The sequence below is a fragment of the Hydractinia symbiolongicarpus genome, chromosome 1 (assembly GCF_029227915.1).
Source record: "Hydractinia symbiolongicarpus strain clone_291-10 chromosome 1, HSymV2.1, whole genome shotgun sequence".
Lineage (NCBI taxonomy): Eukaryota > Metazoa > Cnidaria > Hydrozoa > Anthoathecata > Hydractiniidae > Hydractinia > Hydractinia symbiolongicarpus.
Window position 1 is genome coordinate 12,402,040 of NC_079875.1, and position 21,454 is coordinate 12,423,493.

A 21,454-nucleotide genomic window follows, 5' to 3' on the forward strand; every position below is an offset into this window, starting at 1 on the left:
ATTTTTGCACCAATTTTGCAACACAAAATACAAATTCTAAATAATACTAAAATCTCTTATTTTGGTCCTTCGCATACCGACGGTCTCCCACAAAAGTTTAATCAAAATGTAAAAAATGAGAGGTAACGACAAAATCAAAGTTTGCAAAATTTAATTATTTCGGTACATATATCTACTGCATATGCCCTCTAAAACAATATTTTAATCCAAAATGCCTAAGAAAGACAGTTTGCAACAAAAATCAGTTATTTCGATAATATTGCATACACTCTTTACTCACAAAAGCTTCACAAACTGTAAAAAAAAAGAATGGTTGTAGGGAGTGCTTGTGATTCAACAAAAAAAGTTTTTTTGACATATTGCATCTAGCCCTTACCCATTAAATCTTACACAAAACTAAATACGATTTATAACACATCAAATTTAAATGGAGAAGGATTAGTCATTTCGATATATTGCACGGAGTCCTCCGCAGTAAGAATTTATACAAAATATAGAAAAACAAAGCTTGCAAGGTGTAAAATTGAATTCTTCTTCTGTGTATATATATATATAGTCCTTTCTCGCAAAATTAACATAAAATGTCAAAAAGGTTCAGATATAACATCTAACACAACAAAAATCAGTCCTATCAGTATATGTCATGCCATTGTCTTCCACCAAATGTTCCCCTTAAAGTTTCACAGACACAGCCTGTAAATTAAAAACAACTAAGATCAGGTATTTTGGTCTATTTCATACCATTCTGTTCCAAATAACTTATAAAATGTAAAAATTGAGTGGTAAAACAGAAATTTGCAAAATTCCATTTTTTTATATGCATGTATATTATATGCCTTCTACAACAATAAGTTAATTCAAAATGTCAAAAAGAAGAAAAAAATAGCTTACAAAGAGTATAAAATTGAAATCAACAAAGTAGCTCTTTTGGTGTATTAAATATAAGTCATACGCACAAAAGTTTACACTAAATGTAAGAAAATGGTTGTGTTTAGTAATTCTAAATTAAGAAAAGTCAGTTCTTTTAGCATGCTGATTAAGGTTTTTGCCCACAAATTCTTACATGAAAATGTCAAAACCACAATTTGAAACAAATTAAATTTACATTTTAAAAATAAGTAATTTCTGAACTTTATTTTCAGAATATTTGGAGGAAAAGAACTTCGCAAACCAAAAAAACCCAGGAAAATGTTTAAAATCTTCAGGGTTAATAACGTTTGATGGGTTTTGTGGGAATATATATACTGGGAATCTTTAGTTTAAAGCTAGCATTAGCTAGCTACAGCAGCTATTAGCTAGTCACTTAAATATAAACTGGAGACTTAGCTAGGTATAAAGAACATGGCTACATATATATATATATATATATTCCTAGCTAGCTAGCTAGTTGTTGGTGGTGGTTGGCTTTTTATGATGCTAGCTATAAAACATGTCTGGCAACAATAATATAATCAAAACTGAAAATAAAACATGAAAAAACCTTACAGAACCTTGCTATGATTAATTTATAAAACCATGCTCTTCTTCAAATGTTTTTTTAAAGATTTATTTTGAATGAAAGAGTAGAGAATACTCAAAAAGAACAGCCATCTTTTTCGTAAACACAATATCCGTTCTATGCTAGGAACTTCATTTAACAGTCCGTATGCTTTGTGAATATCTAATACCGTTTCATATGTAGCGATACCTATATATATATACTAACATAGAGTTTTTTGGCATAAGGGTATATATATTTATATCGTTATTAGCAGCGGGTTATATATTTACACCTTATGTGCGATTTCTATGAAGTATATCCCTAATCTTTTTAGTTAAATTTTAGCGTACAGCCACGTCATAAGAAAGTGACCCGTGATTTCCGTGTCGTGGACTCACAGTTTTACTCACGCAAGGGAATTAACATATAAGACTAGCTGTTTCCCGTGAAAGAATCCACTGTATTCCATTTAATTTATGTAGCAGATATATGTCCATCAAAAAACAAACAATACAGCAGTGCGCATCTTACATCTGCATTATTATATAAATGACCAAAAAAATTAAAGATTTTCAACCACTGCAGTATATATGTGACATTTAAAATCTAAATCTACTAAAATTACTTGCTCTGACCATCTGACAAATGCGAAAATTATTCGGAAAAAAGTTTTTAAAAGCATTTCAACATACATCTCACCCATAAAATTTAAACCACTCAAAACGCCACATATATACAAAAAAGCTGATCAATGTCAAACACAAATCTCTCTCATTGTATATGTTAAAATCAGTTAGTTTATTGCAAACCCTGCCAAAGGTTGACACAAAATGCGAAAAATAAACAATAAATTTTGCCTAAGTAGAAATTTTTATCTAAGGTGTTACAAAGGGATTGCAAGGTTAAATTATATTGCAATAAAACGTTCTTTGATATAATGCATATGGTCCTTCCTCACCAAACTTTAGACAAAATGTCCTTTTAGCAATTTGCATGCTGTTTTACCATCAATAAAGCAAACAAAATTTCAAATCTCACATAGTATTCTGTCACAAATTTTCATAAAATATATATATAAAGTCATAATGAGTCATGTTAAACAACAGCAATCAATCTGTATATAAGTTCATTTTATGTCAATTTTTGCACCAATTTTGCAACACAAAATACAAATTCTAAATAATACTAAAATCTCTTATTTTGGTCCTTCGCATACCGACGGTCTCCCACAAAAGTTTAATCAAAATGTAAAAAAATGAGAGGTAACGACAAAATCAAAGTTTGCAAAATTCAATTATTTCGGTACATATATCTACTGCATATGCCCTCTAAAACAATATTTTAAGCTAAAATGCCTAAGAAAGACAGTTTGCAACAAAAATCAGTTATTTCGATAATATTGCATACACTCTTTCCTCACAAAAGCTTCACAAACTGTAAAAAAAAGAATGGTTGTAGGGAGTGCTTCTGATTCAACAAAAAAAGTTTTTTTGACATATTGCATCTAGCCCTTACCCATTAAATCTTACACAAAATTTCCAAAACTATATACGATTTAGAACACATCAAATTTAAATCGAGAAGGATCAGTCATTTCGATATATTGCACGGAGTCCTCCCCAGTAAGAATTTATACAAAATATAGAAAAACAAAGCTTGCAAGGTGTAAAATTGAATTCTTCTTCTGTGTATATATATATAGTCCTTTCTCGCAAAATTAACATAAAATGTCAAAAAGGTTCAGATATAACATCTAACACAACAAAAATCAGTTCTATCAGTATATGTCATGCCATTGTCTTCCACCAAATGTTCCCCTTAAAGTTTCACAGACACAGCCTGTAAATTAAAAACAACTAAGATCAGGTATTTTGGTCTATTTCATACCATTCTGTTCCAAATAACTTATAAAATGTAAAAATTGAGTGGTAAAACAGAAATTTGCAAAATTCCATTTTTTTATATGCATGTATATTATATGCCTTCTACAGCAATAAGTTAATTCAAAATGTCAAAAAGAAGAAAAAAATAGCTTACAAAGAGTATAAAATTGAAATCAACAAAGTAGCTCTTTTGGTGTATTAAATATAAGCCATACGCACAAAAGTTTACACTAAATGTAAGAAAATGGTTGTGTTTAGTAATTCTAAATTAAGAAAAATCAGTTCTTTTAGCATGCTGATTAAGGTTTTTGCCCACAAATTCTTACATGAAAATGTCAAAACCACAATTTGAAACAAATTAAATTTACATTTTAAAAATAAGTAATTTCTGAACTTTATTTTCAGAATATTTGGAGGAAAAGAACTTCGCAAACCAAAAAAAAACAGGAAAATGTTTAAAATCTTCAGGGTTAATAACGTTTGATGGGTTTTGTGGGAATATATATACTGGGAATCTTTAGTTTAAAGCTAGCATTAGCTAGCTACAGCAGCTAATAGCTAGTCACTTAAATATAAACTGGAGACTTAGCTAGGTATAAAGAACATGGCTACATATATATATATATATATATATATATATATATATATATATATATATATATATATATATATATATATATATATATATTTCTAGCTAGCTAGCTAGTTGTTGGTGGTGATTGGCTTTTTATGATGCTAGCTATAAAACATGTCTGGCAACAATAATATAATCAAAACTGAAAATAAAACATGAAAAAACCTTACAGAACATTGCTATGATTAATTTATAAAACCATGCTCTTCTTCAAATGTTTTTTTAAAGATTTATTTTGAATGAAAGAGTAGAGAATACTCAAAGAGAACAGCCATCTTTTTCGTAAACACAACTTCCGTTTTATGCTGGGAACTTCATTTAACAGTCCGTATGCTTTGTAAATATCTAATACCGTTTCATATGTAGCGATACCTATATATATATGCTAACATAGAGTTTTTTGGCATAAGGGTATATATATTTATATCGTTATTAGCAGCGGGTTATATATTTACAGCTTATGTGCGATTTCTATGAAGTACATCCCTAATCTTTTTAGTTAAATTTTAGCGTACAACCACGTCATAAGAAAGTGACCCGTGATTTCCGTGTCGTGGACTCACAGTTTTACTCACGCAAGGGAATTAATATATAAGATAGCAATAAAATCGTGACATGTGTATGAATTTTTAATCAGCAGCCGTGCTCGTCCTGTTCGCCCCTCCTTTAAGGTTACGCATCATTTTCTGAACAGTTGGTCTCGATCGTCAAGGATACTTTTAAAAGAAGGTAAAATAAATAATATATACATCACTAGGGCTGGACTTAAGCATCCTCCTACCCTCGTCCTCAGGGTTTTTTGCCTTTTTGATATGAGAGATGAATCTCATATCAATCGAAAAATACCCTGGTATCGTTTACCGGATATTGAAATATTATTGGCTGTCACATTTTCGCATAATTATTACGACTTTTTTCCTTAGTCAGCACTTTTCAGGTCCAGATTAAAACAGCGCATTGAGCCATTGTTGATTATATTTGTAAACAAAAAAAACTTTGTTATAAAGCTAGTTAAATTTATAAAAAACATTTGGTTTTATTTTTTTAGATTTATTAAGATATCACTGACTAGTTCATGGTGTCGCGTTGTACATTAAGAAAAAAGATAGCTGCATGAAAAGAAGGCTACTGATATAGGAAAAACAAGTGTCTAGTGTCTCTGTAAAATTCCTAAATTTTATAACTCCTAGTGTCTCTGAGAAATCCCGAGTTTTATAACTACCTTTACCGTATTCATGCAGGGGCAGATAGAATCAACCTACCCGCAGCTGACATTTGGTGACTTTTCTTTTATGAGCATCCTGCAACAGAATTTAACAAAACGAATATAGAAGATTTTTTCAATATGAAGCTGGGTCGCAACAATCAAGAATGGCAAAAAAATTTATTTAGACCCAAACATAACACTTAGGCTCTGACATATTTCAATCATGAAAATTGATCTTAATGTTTTTTGCACATGTAACTTTATCAAAAATGGCATAACTGTCAAAAATGGCTTAATGGTGTCCCTGAAAATGGTTAAAATCTCAAAAAAAATTTTCAAAACAGCCCAAAAACATGTCATACCAAGCTCCAAGCCTTTATTTCAAATTCATTTTTAGCAAAAAGTATAGTAATGAAAAGTAAGCATTTTTTTATAGCCCACTTTTAGCTTTATCCCTTTCAGTACATAGACTCATACTTGGTAATATATCCACATTAAGAAGGTATTTATAACAAGACACTATGCTTTTTACACAACTCTATGTTTTTTAGTCAATATTTTTGAACATCTCTCATAGTCAAAAATCCTGTTATTTTTTAACATTTTTGTAACAAAATCTGCCATCTTTATAGTAAATAGTTGCATATATTATGTAGCGCGAATAAATTATCTATGTTGGGATGTAAACCAATCACCATACAGATCTAACCAGCCTGTACCAGGGTTTTTTTCGCCGCCAGCCTTGATGTCAAAAAGGCAAAAGCCCCTTGGGACGAGATTGATCGAATTATATTAAGATAAAAATATTGTCACGTTTTTTAGCCATGTATAAATCTTAAACAAAACAATTTAAGATTTTTATAGTTTTATTTTTTTTAGTCAATATTTTTAAACGTTTTTCAGTGAGCCAAACAGTAAATATGAAAGATGTTATTTTGGCAGATTTCAATTGTTGACATTTTGAATGAAAATAAAGTTTCTTTTTAAAGCTTTGTAAAAACACATGACTTTTAGTATTTTTTAGCCGGTTGAGAAAAGACATCTGGCTAGCGAACTAGCTAGCAATCTTGCTTACATACACATAGGCAGTCGTAATAAGCCTTTACTAAATGAAAAAATCTTATTTTTATTCATTTTTGTACTTAAAAAACAAGTGCTCTTTCAAAAGTGTAGTTCAGTCAGACCAGTGATTCTTCACCAAGAATATTTAGCTTCAACAATTCTTCTTTAAGTCAAAGTGTCGTGAATTTAATCAATTCTGCCGACAGTGCCACTCGCCTGTGAAATTATACAGAAAGAAATAACATAATTATTGCGCATAAAGCAAAATTATACTCCGATCTCCATAGCGTCTCACCCTCTAACTTGGTGTAGCATTTTCTTTTTTCTTTAAAATTTTAACACAAAATTTTGTTTTTCGATTTTAAATATTTTTCTTTTGACAGCGGCTAGATGCAGCCTAAAATGCTAATGAGACTTCTTTTAAAACAAACAAAAGGCTAGGTCGTTGCTTCAGCCCGCACACTTCGCATACTTGTTGACTTCACATACACTTTGCTTATAAACCTGCCTTTACCCTGGTACAAGCAAGTATTCTTAGCGACACAAACTTCAAATCTAATGCATTTACATCATCAGAGAAAAAAAAAACAACTTAATTAAATGTTGTCATTTTCAAATTGATCACCTTTCATCGACCCAAATTTCAAATCTGCATATCAAGAACAAGAAGATACAAGAATTACTGATAAAAAGAAATATTGGCGTAAATAAATTAGGGAAAATTGTTGAACAATTTGATTTGATAAAAAACGACGAACAACATCTGCTGTGGAACATTTTAAGGAAAACTAATCGTGAAAAAGATCAAACAAAGAACAAAGAAAAGGTAAGTCTTTTTTCCTTGTTTTAACACTCATTTTCAGCCACCACACGAAATCTATGGAGTGAAAACTGTTTCGTCCGACCCTTTTTTATTAGTCTTTCTTGTCACCATCCGAAAAGCGACTGTTCATGCAAGCTTGATTGGGTAATTAGCTTGTCGCGAAATTCAATTTCAGTTGAAATTTAGCGAAGCCGCAAGTAGTACGAAACCGTAGATTTAGTGTTCCTTTTGTCGGAAAGACCAAGGACAAAATAAGAAATTACTCAATCTAAATTTTTGTCCCTGAGTATAAGGTATGTATCACACTATAGATTGCCTTATTCTTTTCGTTAATTAGCGGTGGTTGGGGGCAGTGTCCATTACGCAACAGAATAATATATACTGGCCTTCATTCGGTGTTTACCTTAGTTGTCAGCCACTACACGAATTCTATGAAGTGAAAACTTTTTCTTTCGATCCCTTTTTATTTCTCCTTCTTGTCATCATTTCCAAGTTTCGAAAAATGGCCGTTCATGTAAGCCTGATTAGATAATAAGCTTGCCGTGACATTCTATTTCAGCGGAAATTTAGCGAAGCCACAAATAGTACGAAACCGCGCAGATAATGGCCCTTTCGTCAAGCAGATTAAAGACATAAAAGAAACTTACTTAAAATACCTTTTTGTCCCTGAATATAAGGTATGTATCACATTATATACTGCCTTTTCGTTTTCGTTATTTCGCGGTGTATTTGGTTGGGGGAAGTATCCAGTACGCAAATGAATAATGCAAATCACCTTCTAAATTGGTCAAGGTCGGGGTAAATTGAAGGAAGTCTACCCTCATTTTCCGCCACCTTATGAATTCTATGATGTGGAAACTATTCCGTCCATCTCTTTTGTATTTCTCCTTCTTATCATTTTTCTCCAGTTTCTAGAAACGGCTGTTTATTAAAGCTTGATAAAGTAACTAGTTAGTCGTGAAATTGATTTTTCGCGGAACTTTGGTGAAACCACAAGTAGTACGAAACCGTAGAGTTAGTGGTCCTTTCCTCAGACAGATCAATGACACAAGAAAAAATTACTTAAACTATTATTCCGACCTTAAGTAAAAGGTATGTACAAAACTATAGACTACCTGTTCGTTTTTTTTTCCGCTGTCCTTGGTACAGGCCAGTATATCCATAAGGTAATAGAGTATTGTATATCGGCTTCCACTCGGTGCTTACCTGAGTAGGTCAACGTCAAGTTATACTCAAGAAAGTCTGCGCTTATTTTCAGCCTCCACACGAATTCAATTAAGCGAAAATATTCCGTCTATCACTTTTTTATTTCTTTTTCTTGCCATCATTCTTCAGTTCCAAGAAACGATTCTTTATTAAAGCTTGGTTAGGTAATTAGTTTCTCGTGAAGTTGAATTTCCAAGGAAATTTAGCGAAGCCACAAGTGCTACGAAATCGTAAGGATTGCTCAAACTACTATTCAGTCCTGAGTATAAGCTATGTATCAAAATATAGATTGCCTTATCGTTTTCTTTATTTTTCGGTGTATTTGGCTGAGGCAATATCCATTACACCACAGAATTATGCAAATCGCTTTGCATTCGACGTTTACCTAACTTGGTCAACATGAGGGTACATTCAAGGAAGTCTACGCTCATTTTCCGCCACCTAACGAATTCTATGATGTGAAAATTATTTAATCCAACCCGTTTTTTTCTCTTTGTCTTCATCATTTCACAATTCCAAAACACGGCTGTTCATTCAAGCTTGAGTAAGTAATTAGCTAGTCGTAAAATTTTATTTCAGCAGCAATTTAGCGAAACCACAAGAAGAACAAAACACTAGTGATAGTGGCCCTATCGTCGACCATATGAAGAAAAAAATAAAAAATTACTCAAACTACTCTTTAATCCTTGAGTATAAGTTATGTATGAAGTTATAGATTGGCTCGTCCGTTTCGCTATTTTTCGGCGTGTGTGATTAGCGGCAGTATCCATCACGCAACAGAATAAAGCAAATAGTATTCTTTTCGACGTTTACATGAGTTGGTACTTCAGGGTACATTCAAGGAAATCTGCGCTCATTCTTAGTCACCACACTAATTCTATGAAGTGAAAACTGTTCCGCCAACGCTTTTTTATTTTTCTTTGTCGTCATCATTTCCCAGTTTCAAACAACGGCTGTTCATTCAAGCTTGAGTAAGTAATTAGCTAGTCGTTAAATTCAATTTCCGCGGAAATTTAGCGAAACCACAAGCATAACGAAACCGTAGAGAACGGTAGCCTCTCGTGACAGAGATCAAGGACACAACAAAAAGTTACTCAAGTTACTTTTCAGTCCCTTAGTATTAATTACGTATCAAGTTATAGATTGGGTTATCCTTTTCGTTGTTATATAGTTTAATCTTCGTACAGTATTCTAACTTGGGACGAACGTTTTTAGAATCCAAAAGTGCAACTATTTCGTTTATTCTATTCTTAATTATTCTTGTTCTTTCTACTCTTGATTCTTTTCACAAGTGCTATCGCGTAGTACTTTAAAAAGAAGCTTATTTCTTTCATGTATGCCAAGACAAAGGTGCAAGTAAAAGCAAAGAATATATAAACAAACCAAAACATGCCTTGATTTGTACAATTTCTGTTTTTAACACATTTGTCATCAAAGTAGTTGACTCGATAGCCTGATAATTACAAGCAGAAATTAATTTACAAGGTTAGTCGGAATAGCAATAATCTTCAGGGCGGAGGATGTACGAAACAATATTTTTTTGTTTAAATCCCCCAAAATTATCTTTACTTTTAATTTGGCCTTGGCATTCGGCTCCTGGCGGGAAAAGTAAACACTGACCACGCTGGTTGCTTTGATGTTATCAATTGGATGAGCATAAAACGTTTGAAATTCTTTTTTAGGTTGTACATTCCTCTGTCACATTCTTTGAAATATTACTGTGCCAGAACAATTCTTTAATACAAAAGTGTTTTTACTCTGGTTTTTCCGATACTCATCCTTCTAAAAAAGATATTGCTTTCCTTAACGTGTAACGTGTTTATAATATCCATATCTTCTACTGCAGCTAAAAATTTAATTGAAGTTATCTTCAATTTACAACTAATAGCGGAGACATTCTTCAAAATTATTCTTGCCATGCCACCAATCCATAAAGAGATTGTAGTTCGCATAGCGGCGGTGTTCGTGATAACCATCAATAATTTCTGCGGCGACGTGCTATTTTACAAATAATTCCGCCCGGTAAACTGGGCGTTAATAAGAACACACGATGTTATATTATGGCACACAATGGCCCTATAAGGACACACCTGTTAAGGAATTTTTTCCGATTGAAATTTTTTACTTGATTGGCGGTAGGAACAGACTGATCGAAATAGTTTGAAAACTGCCACGATAACTTAGAAGACTTGATGCACTAATGTTCAGTGACTGTAAGTGAACAGAAATACTTTTTAAATGTCCGTTAAACAGAATCGTTGAAAGGTTTTAAGACACTTGTGGCTGGAAAATACTTTGGGGAGATTTGATAATCCGCAACTCTTTGGAAACTTTCAAAGGTTTGTGCAACATGTATCTTTCACTTCGCGAGGTGCCTCCGTCTAACATGATAGTATCTCCAACTTCTTGTTTATCAATAGCATACTGTATACTTTGACACTTTAATAATAATGTTCCACTATTATGGATATCTTTTTCAAATGTTAGTAAATATAAAAAGTACAGATCCTTTATCAACGTTATCCTGCCTATTATGCGTTCTGGGGTGCAACCTTTTGACTCAGATACAGAGCTCTCTGGGACCGTCTAAAAATTTGATCGAAGCTTTGCTAAAAGCATATCTTCCCATAAATTATTTAAAGGGAAGAAATTGGAAAGTACATTTGGCGGAACATATTTTCGCGAAAAATAACAAAATATTAAATTTAGCAGAGAGAAACAATAAAAATCTTTTGGTGATTTAGCCGGTGACGAAAGATTGTTGCGAAAAAAACGTGAAAGTTGATTTTGTCTTTAGCATAAACGCAACAACATTATTCTTTTTTAAAGGAGAGGCGAACTGCGCACTGCACGGCTGCTGAATAAAAGTTCATGATGAAAGCGTGGATTTGTTAAAGACCAGATCGAATGGCTTGGTCTGCTCCATAATAAATCAATTTACATGTTACAGCCAAAAAAGTCTTGTACAAAGACTAGGAGTGGTTTGACATTAAAAATATTCGTGGAGGTTTTTTGAGGTTTTTTTACATAAAAACAAAAACTTTACAGAACGACAACACACTAGAGACCCAAAATATAAAACAGTCTGTTAGAAATACCAGTTTTTGCTTACAATTTTGTGATTGCAAATTATCTATAACTCAGCAACATTTGTCAAACGAGTGGCCCAATTAAAAAACCATGAAATAGATTTCCCCTTATTGTGATGATCACAGTTCAATACGCACAAAATAACGAGATAAGATCAAAATAGCAACAAATGTTGACCAACGTGTGACGAACATATTTTTATTATTATATACTAATAAGCTTACTGAACAAATTGATATTTACTTGAGTAAAGATAAAGAAAGAAAAGATTCGTGAATGAAGCCACCATATTGTGCGTTCGATTTGTTGTTGTTGAATGTTTCCGCCTGTATATTTATTTAAATTTGGCACCATCTCATCATAACAAACTTTATCGTTCGAAGCTCGTAGTATGTTGTGGAAAAGGCATTCAAACCATGAAAAAATAGTTATTTGTCATGACAGATATTTCTTAAGTTAAAAGAAGTTTAAACAAAGGTTAAAAAATGCTGTTACTAATATAGTACGCTAAAGATAAATGGTTATCTCAAGTCAAAGATTTTACTTTGAATGTTGATGTCCATCCAAATCCTACTTATGGTGCCATGAAAATATTTATTTGTTATTAATCTAGCTTTCAGCATTAAGAAATCTATAATTTTCTCACTCGCTTAAAATTTATTTCCTGGCTCCCACAAAATAATTTTTTGTTTGCCTCTCCTGTAACTTTGGCGGCAAGGGCAATTTTGGCTTTTTACGAGATAAGGTAAGAAAGAAGGTCAGCGATCTAATTAGATTTTCTAAATTTGTCAGAGGGCAAAAAAATAATCTTGACAGGAATTTAACTTGCTAAAGCTTTGGGTCCACGATGCAGTTTTTTGATGCGCATGCATTGCAGCATGATGCATTGCATGCTGCATCAAAACATTGCAACGTAGATTTTTTTTCATGCGCAATGAAGCATAAATCGCCGAAAAATGTCAACTCAACTCAGTTTGATTTTGTTGCAGTGTTGCAGCAATTATTTTTATGCTGCATAGCGAAAATTTCGAAATTTGCATCGTGTAGCCAACATTTTCAAAGGGTCGCCGAAAGACATGCCATCTGTTTGCCAGTATAGCAAACCCAATTTTCGAAATTCTTCTCATTCGTTAAAGTCGAAGTTGAACACTAGTTTTTTCTTGTGTAAGACTTTTTTGTGGGTACGGTTGTATCATATACATTGATAGAGGGAGTGTATCACCTGTACAAACATTGGTGTTTTATTCACTCGGAAAGCATGGGCCATTAAGAGGCAGGAACGTTTAGACATTGGAAAGGATATATGTAATTTCCTATTGTCCAAGTAATTCACAGTCGTCATATTAAATGTGACGACGGGAAGTTGAAACACCAAGTCCTTATCAAGCTGATAAAATAAAGAAAGTATCAGATTTGGATCTATTTTTGTCTGATCTAACATTTACAAAAACCTCATTTCCAGGGCGACAGGCGCATGCAGTTTATGGTCAGATCTGTATTCTTATACTTTTCTCCCGTTTTGTCTGATTTACAGGACAAAATAACCTTGGCATGATAAACTCAGAAAACTTTTACTGTTTTTTTAGAATTATTGCAGGCTATTAAGTCACGGCTTATGAAGTTCTGACATGAAGCTATTGCAACAGAGTAGAAATGTAATTTGCTGGAATTTATTTAACTAGTCGTTAGCTCGAAAAAAATACCACGGTGGATCGCCAGTCGTACATATGTCTCACATGTCTTTTTCGTGCATTTTTGCCGCCTGTTTACATGAAGTAAGGTTATTACTATAATTATATGGGTGATTACAATTTCGATTTCAAACCCCCTTGTTTTATAAATAAGCTCACAGACACGCAGATAGCGAGTATTATAATTCATATTTTTGCGCGTTGTACAATTTCTATCAGTATTTCGTGACTTTTGTCCCCCTGTTAACACGAAGTAATTAAATTACGCAGACGGGGGTTAGAAAAAAGCTGTGGGGCAGCCATTTTGAATAGAAAGACAAAATATTATTATGGAGATTATTATAGAGATACTTTGTTTCGTATGAGAATTTCATTTGTAGTACAAGTTATCTAATAACTTTCATAAAAACGATTTATAGTAGTTGTTTATATTTCCTCATGCAAATATAAACGCATAAAAAGCGGAGTACTTTACCACTTGACCTCTGACTTTCAATATTTTTTCCCCAAAATTACCCAAAAATATACTCTCGGCAAACGTAACTTCAAACTACAGCTATGCTTATTGACCTAGTTATTTCAATTCATATCTGATCGCTTACAGACAATATATTTAAAATTCAATGAGAAACAAACCTTTTAAAGTGAGAAAGCACAATCGTCTACGTGCCATCCAATGCCAATGCCAATCCGTACCAAGGATTTTTGCTTCCTTGTTGCTATTTGGATTTAGACTTTAGATGCTTTTATTTAGATCATAATATGCTTTTACTTAGATCAATTTAGCAATCCTGATATGCCATCTTTAGGAAGGTTCCTTATGTTTTATGTTAAAGTCAAGTCGTTTTGGTATAATTTACCACCACTAATAATTAAAGTTAAGGAGGCAATTAAAATATATGTGAATCTATTTTCCGTACGTACATCAGTCTAAAATCAGAAATGCATTGGAAAAATTATGCGTCGGTTAGATTGGTTTGCACGTGAGTTAGCTAAATAGTTTGTATGTTTTTACCCTTTATGACGTTACCAACCCACATGGTGATTAAAAACAATGCCGCATAATTAAATTTACTATGTTGAACCACATAAAGTAACCACGATTTCCATGTCAACTCCCGAAATAAGATTTTGAAAATTTTCTACAAAAACTTTCTGCCTAGATAAATGCTAAAATAGAACAAGTTTTAGCTCTTTTTAAACAGTACTTTAGGGGTTGATAAAAAAAGTGGAGTTAGTGGTTGAACCTACCTACCATTAAAAATAATCCTCTTGCATGTTATGAAGGGTTAAATGTTTGCTATGTTTCTTTTCTGAAACTGCGGGCCTTATTTTGCTTGTTTTAAAAGAAGCTAGCTACCAAAATACCAAATTAAAGGATAATGTCAGCTATTGTGAGCGTTTATGTAAGCAGATAAGCGGTATAAACCGAAACAATGATAATAAGATTGTTTCACGTACTAATATTACAAAACAATGCAAGTAAACTAAACATTATCGCTGCAAGCTTAAGATTTCCTAACAAATTTTCTAGTTTTAGTTCGCATCGTTCTCCTTTTTGCATATCTACCAAAAAGGAAACTGATATGAATGAAGATTTGTGCTTTCAGTTAAAATACATTGCAGCAAACATTAAAAAGGATGTATGCCGTTTACGAATATGATAATTAAAATGAGATTTTGGAAAATTGAAAGTGAAATATGCTACATAACGTAACATAAAGCATAAAGTAATTTTTCTTTTCGGGAAATTAGCCGACACTAACTTCTTACGTCATTAAAGCAATCTTAATGGATTTTTTCCAGAAAATTCATAAAAGAATTGTTCATTGCATGTACTTCCAAATCAATTTGGAAAGGAAGTAGAAGTAACTAGCTCACTACCCAATGCTTGGGTAAATGTAAAATGCTCGCCGTTTTTGTCGTTATCAGAGCAGCCTTAATTTTATTAACGGAAAAAAAAATTAATTTGTATTTCCTGTTAAAAATTTTGCGGAAGCTGAAATTGAATGTGCACAATGACTTGTTATTAAACTTTTCGTATATTTCTGCATACTTATAATAAAAAGCTTAGGTGAAATTATTGATCAGATTACTTTTATCTCTTTCTCTTCAACACCATCACACGTGTCAAAAATATATAAATAAAAACAAAGTAAATGGCATTAATATCATTAAACGAACCGTGTATTATTATCAAAGAGAGGAAAAACACTAAAAAGAAGCGATTTAAAACACACATAGGACATGCTGATGAAAGTCTAATAAAAGTATTGCTTATATTGCCACATATTTTGCTTCTGGTAAGATAATCTTTTGAACTATATTATGTTTTTGCACTGGCTATCCATTTTGCAAATAAAATATGTTCCTTTTGATTTTCGAACGTCTGGACATTCTCAACTTCGACCAACTGTTTTTTCGCTTGAAAAGCTCTGAGTACTTCTTTGGTTAAACGAAATGTCTTAGCCCTCCATTCATCTTTTTAGTTTCCCTTGGCATTCAATTACAAGGTGAGTTTTATCATATGCTTTATAAATAACAAGTGCTGTACTTACATTTTTGTCAATTAATTACCCTCTTAATTTGTATTTTTGCTTAATAACCTATTTGTTTCTAATAATTGCGTTGAATAGTAACTACAGAAACCAATTAGAGTTATATATATGTAGCATGGTTTTCTTCTAATCCGTTGTAGCACTGATAACAAACGTAAACGTTTGACAAGCTTTTTTAAATACTTATAAAAATTTTATAGAAGATAAAAATTTAAATTGGTGTAAGGATTGACATGAAATGAATAACAGATAAAAAATGATTGGAATCATTGGATTGGTCGTACTTGCTTTTAAAGGTTTGTTTCTTATGCAGTGTTAAGTACGCTTTTTTGTTAAGGCATAACTTCCACTTAAAACACGTTCATTTTATATGAGAAAAGAGCTTGAAAAGTTGTTTATGAGTCCTTTTTTTTTTTCTTTCTATTTATTGAATTTCGAGATAAAAGTTTCGCCAATTGTGCAGAATTATGACATCAATACGTATCTTTTAACAAACAAGAAACCTAGACGGTTTGGAGAATCACACTCTCTTCGCCTTTCTGTAAATGTTCTATTGTAAGGGTTAGCAGCAGTACTTGCATTTAAAGATAGAACATTGGCTAAGCGAAAAGATCGATTGCAGCAAAAACATAGATAGCCAATTCATATTTGTACCACCAGCGCGAACTAATTTGTAATATGTTATAACTCGAACTTAATTCCGCCTCTTCATATACATGTGTTTATTACTGCGATTTGAATAACTGGGGACAACCTGGAACTAAATTGGGTAAGTTTTTTAAACCTTCGTCGTCAAATCTGTTTCAGAATGAACGGGTTAATGACGTCACCAAACAACATTTAAACCTCAATATCTTTGCAACCGTTTGTCACAAGTTACAAATTTCTAAAAAAAACTTTTTAAACCCTTTATCTTCTTAGGTGTTAGTAAAAAGCACATGATTCTATACATTTCCAGGATCAGCGTTTCAATCTCTCCACATTATAGGCAACAAATAAACAAATTTCGCAAATTGCTTTTGTATATGCATTGCTGACGTCAGCAAAACACCTAAAACAAACCTATGTTCCTCTGCCAAGTGAAGTTTTCCACGGGCCTTATCGACTAGTTAAATGGTATTTCGTATTTCGTTTCATTGGAATCATTTGAGATATTAGTTATTGCACTGAAGTTTCGTGTAGAAGGATCGAAAAATGGCCAGACAAAATATCAGAACCCGAAAAATATATACCATATTGTACTCCGTACCAGGCGATAACTATTGTCTTGTAATTTGAGTTGCAGCAAAACGATAAATTTAGTTGCAAAATAACCAACTTGACTTTAGCACTGCTAAAAATTGTTTTATTCAATATGGTCCTTTCTGATAGAATCCAAAGGATTGAGATCAAGTTGCCTCTTTTATACTAAAAACCAAGAAATGTCACCAAATCAACAACCAGGATTATTTTACTAAGTGCCTAAAACATTCACCTTCGAAGAAGTCGTTTCCTTTTTTGTAAATTAGAAGTTATAATGTAAAGAATATTTTTTTTTAAACCTAGTAACATTTGGAAAAGATATCTATGTATCAAGCGACGGAGATGGTCTACCAAATTGTGGAAAACCAACAGCACCATGTCAAACTCTACAGGAGGCTGCCATGAAACAAGCAAATGGAGATACTATTGTTTTGGATGGAGGTACCACACGAAGTAAGATATACACTCTAGTTCAACCTTTGGTTATTCTCAAAGACTTGAGGCTTGTCAAGTCTCCACAAAGTGTTTTTCAGCCGACTATAGTCGGATATAGTTTCTTATTGATTAACAAATTAAAACATGACTTTTCTATCCGCTTACATTCCCTGGACATCAGAACAAGACACTTGATCAGTGGTCTTGGCAGTTTTCGAAATATTTCGATCCATATGGTCAATTGCACCCTCTCTCCGCAACCAAAGGCGATTCAACCCGCCAGATTTGCTTCAACAGGCAATTTCTTATTCAAAAATTTATTTATAAGTATAATATCTTGTGTTATTAAAAACACGGATTTTATCATTAATGACATGTTTGTAGAGAGAATACGCGAGATAAAAAGAACAATAATGATTATCACTGACACTGACATGAAAATGACTAAAATAATCGCATCGCATTATGTGCCGGGAATAATAATTATGAAAAATGTTTCTGCTTATCAATGTACCTGGAAAGTACACTCAAATGAAAACGATCCGCTCATTAAAAGTTCAAGACCCTCGATTATCGATAGTAAATTTCAAATCACAAATTGCACGTTTCGCAGCACGCATACTGTATTTCAATCGCTTGATGGACACCTCTTGATTACAGATAGTAAAATAACAGACGAGAATTCACTACTCATTAGAAAAAGCAATTTTTTGCTAAGAAATGTAAATATCAAAGGAAATAGAGCCGCAATGTCTATGAAATTCGAAGAAAGCACTGGCATAATAGCATTTAGCAATTTTACTAATAACAAAGTCACTGACAATGGCGGTGGCGTAGCTCTTATTAACAGTGAAATAAAAATTACCTCATCTGTTCTTGCCAATAATGCGGGTGTTAATGGTGGAGCCATATACATATCCAATTCTGTGGTGAATATAAGTGATAGTTTATTCAAAAATAATCGTGCGGATATATCTGGTTCTGGAATTTTTATTGCTAAAGGTAGCGATGTTGAGTTTCAAAATTGTGAGATGAAGAACAACAATGCAGGCGACAATGGAGGAGCCATTTTCGCAGAAGACAGCAACTTGGAGGTAAAAAAATCCGTTTTTAGATACAACACAGCCACTGCGGCGGGAGGGATTATAACAAAAAATTGCAATTTAAGTATTACAGAGAGCTCATTGATTGATAACAAGTCCTTTCTTCGTTCTCCTAGTGCCGTTAGCTACAACGTAGATAACCAAGTTAATGCAAGCTGTGAAATGAGAAATGTTGTGGTTAATGCAAGTGGAATGTCACCCTCGATTCATGCTATTTGGATAACAACCTCAGTTGAAAATGTAAGAATTAAATTAGTTGACATCAATATTACGTTGAATCAACCACTTCAAAGAGCTACTGCCCTATTTGCTTCATTACACACTACTTCGAATGTAAATATAGATGTTTCTTATAATTGCCCAACAAATTTCAATGCGACTTTTTCAGAGTCCAAACAAATGATATCAAATGCTTACACCTACACATACACCTTGTATTGTAGAAAATGTGACAGAGGAATGTACAACTTGAAAAAAGGGTTTCAAAAGACTCATATTCATCCAATTGACAACATCAAAGCACTCCACCAGCGCGTTCAATGTTTACTTTGTCCGCCAGGAGCCGATTGTCAGGGCCAGATTAGAGCTAAAGATAATTTTTGGGGATTTGAACAAAATAATTCTGTTTCGTGCATCCCCTGTCCTGAAGATTATTGCTGTTCCAACAAAGGTAAACCTTGTAAATCAATTTCTGCTTGTAATTATCATCGCACAGGGAAATTATGTGGTTCGTGTGAAAAGGGCTATCGAGTCAACTACTTTGATGACAAATGTGTTAAAAACAGAAATTGTACAAATCAAGGCATGTTTTGGTTTGTTTATATATTCTTTGCTTTTACTTACACCTTTGTCTTGGCATACATGAAAGAAATAAGCTTCTTTTTAAAGTACTACGCGATAACAATTATGAAAAGAATCAAGAGTAGAAAGAAGAAGAATTCAGAGGAAGTAGTTGTATTGGTGGATACTAAAAATGTCCGTTCGAAATTAGAATATTGTATGGAAAAGGATGACTACATAGTTGTGCATGGGTCACCACCAGTTAAAGAAGTGGAAGATTCTTATGCATATTTTATTAAGCACAATAACAGAGTATCAGGAACATTTAAAGTGCTAATTAGTTTCTATCAAATCAAATCGTTGGTTTATGTCAAAATGACAGAAGAATCGTCTGGATTGCCAAATGTACTAGAGTCAGCCATGTTATCAATTTTTACCTTAGATATTCCGAAAACGTTACAAGAAATCTGTCCATTTGTAGGACTTGGAGCAATTTCTAAGATGGTCATAAAAGAACTCTTATTTATAGGCCTGATGCTTTTAACAAGTTCAACTTTCATTATTGTGGCAGGGCTGTGTTTTTGCTACGGAAAGAAAAATATTTACTGGCAGATGCGTCGTTTCATACTCAGAGGAACTCTGTGTTATATTCAAGTGATCATGATTGGTTATACAATTTTGACTAGATTCTCTCTCCAACTCATAAATTGTCAAAGGATAGGCAAAAATGATGTTTTATACATAAACGGAGATGTGGTGTGTTACACGTGGTGGCAACGAGTTGACATAGTATTCTTTTTTTGCTGGATATTGCCCTTACCAGTGTCATTGTTTGCTTCTGTTCGAATGCTGGAATATAATCAAATCAACATCAAACAATTTTCCTTTTCGTTATTTTGCCCACCCATGGCTTTTTCTTATTTTGTAATGTCGTGTTGTAAATGCAAGCCAAAAGTAAAAACACGGTCTTTAATAACAGAATATATATGTCGTATGTTTGAAGAACCATTCAGGGCTTATAAAAATGATAAAACCTGCTTTCTCTTTTGGGATGCATGGAAACTTTACCAAAGATTGATAATTGCTGTACTGGCTACGTTTTTAATCAATCCAATTCAACGTCTTTGCTTTATCCTGCCAATCATGTTATTGTTACTAGTTGTTCACTTACGAGTAAAGCCATATAAAGACAACCTAGTGAACTGGATGGAGACTGCTTCACTTGTCAGTTTGTGTTTTTTGGTGGGTGTAAATATATTTAGGGCGTTCCTATATATATACGGTTTTCAACATCAACCAACGATCGTCTTAATTTCAAAGGCTTTTTCTTTTATGGAATATTTCAGCACACCAGTTTTTGGATTTTTTATGTTTGTGTTCATCAAAGCATTTTTCAAAGTAGTTGAACTGCTTTTGTGTTTTTTTAAGTCACTTCAAAAACATATTTTGGTATGTAGGATTTTTTTAACAAGTCCACGTAATGCTCCATTTTTTGTTTAGCCAGCTAACCTTTAGAGAAGAACCAAATCAGTGTGTGTGTTGCTTTTGTTTCTTTTATCACATACAACAAGCAGAAAGAAAAAAAGAAAACATTGTCAATAAGAAATTCATAAAACAGTTACTATTGCGTTCAAAACAAGACAGCTGTTCATAAAGTACGTCAACGATATTGTTGTTCAACTCTATGTATACAATAAGCATACGATGCATGCTTTGACATATGGCAATCGTTGAATACTAAGATTTATTCAGTCAAAAATGAAAAGTAATATCTTAAGAGATGCAACCGAATGGAATAGTATCTTATTGAGGGTGGATTACTCTGATATTCGAAAAAAATGGACATGCAATATCCGTTATATTGTATATCATTTGATCTTTAATTGTCTCCTTTTTGACGTAAATCTCTCTTTTTCCAAAATTTAACAGTTTAAAGTTTTGTTAAGAAATATCATTAGTTTTCATATTTTTGTATGGTTCATTTTCGCGCCTTTAGGGAAATTAATACAAATATCAGAACGAGAAAAATATTTGTCGCATTGTACCAGGCTTAAGTGCTATAACTAGTTTATCATTTGTTCCTAAAATCTCAAAATGTAATAGAAAAATCTGATCAGTGCAGTGCTTATAAAACGTGTATTTACGTCCTCTTCTCAACCAACCACGTTGGTGATGTCTTTTGTGCTAATGATAACATTATTTATATAAATATAAAGTGTCATAATCGTAGAATGAAAACGCCATTATCTAACTTCACGTA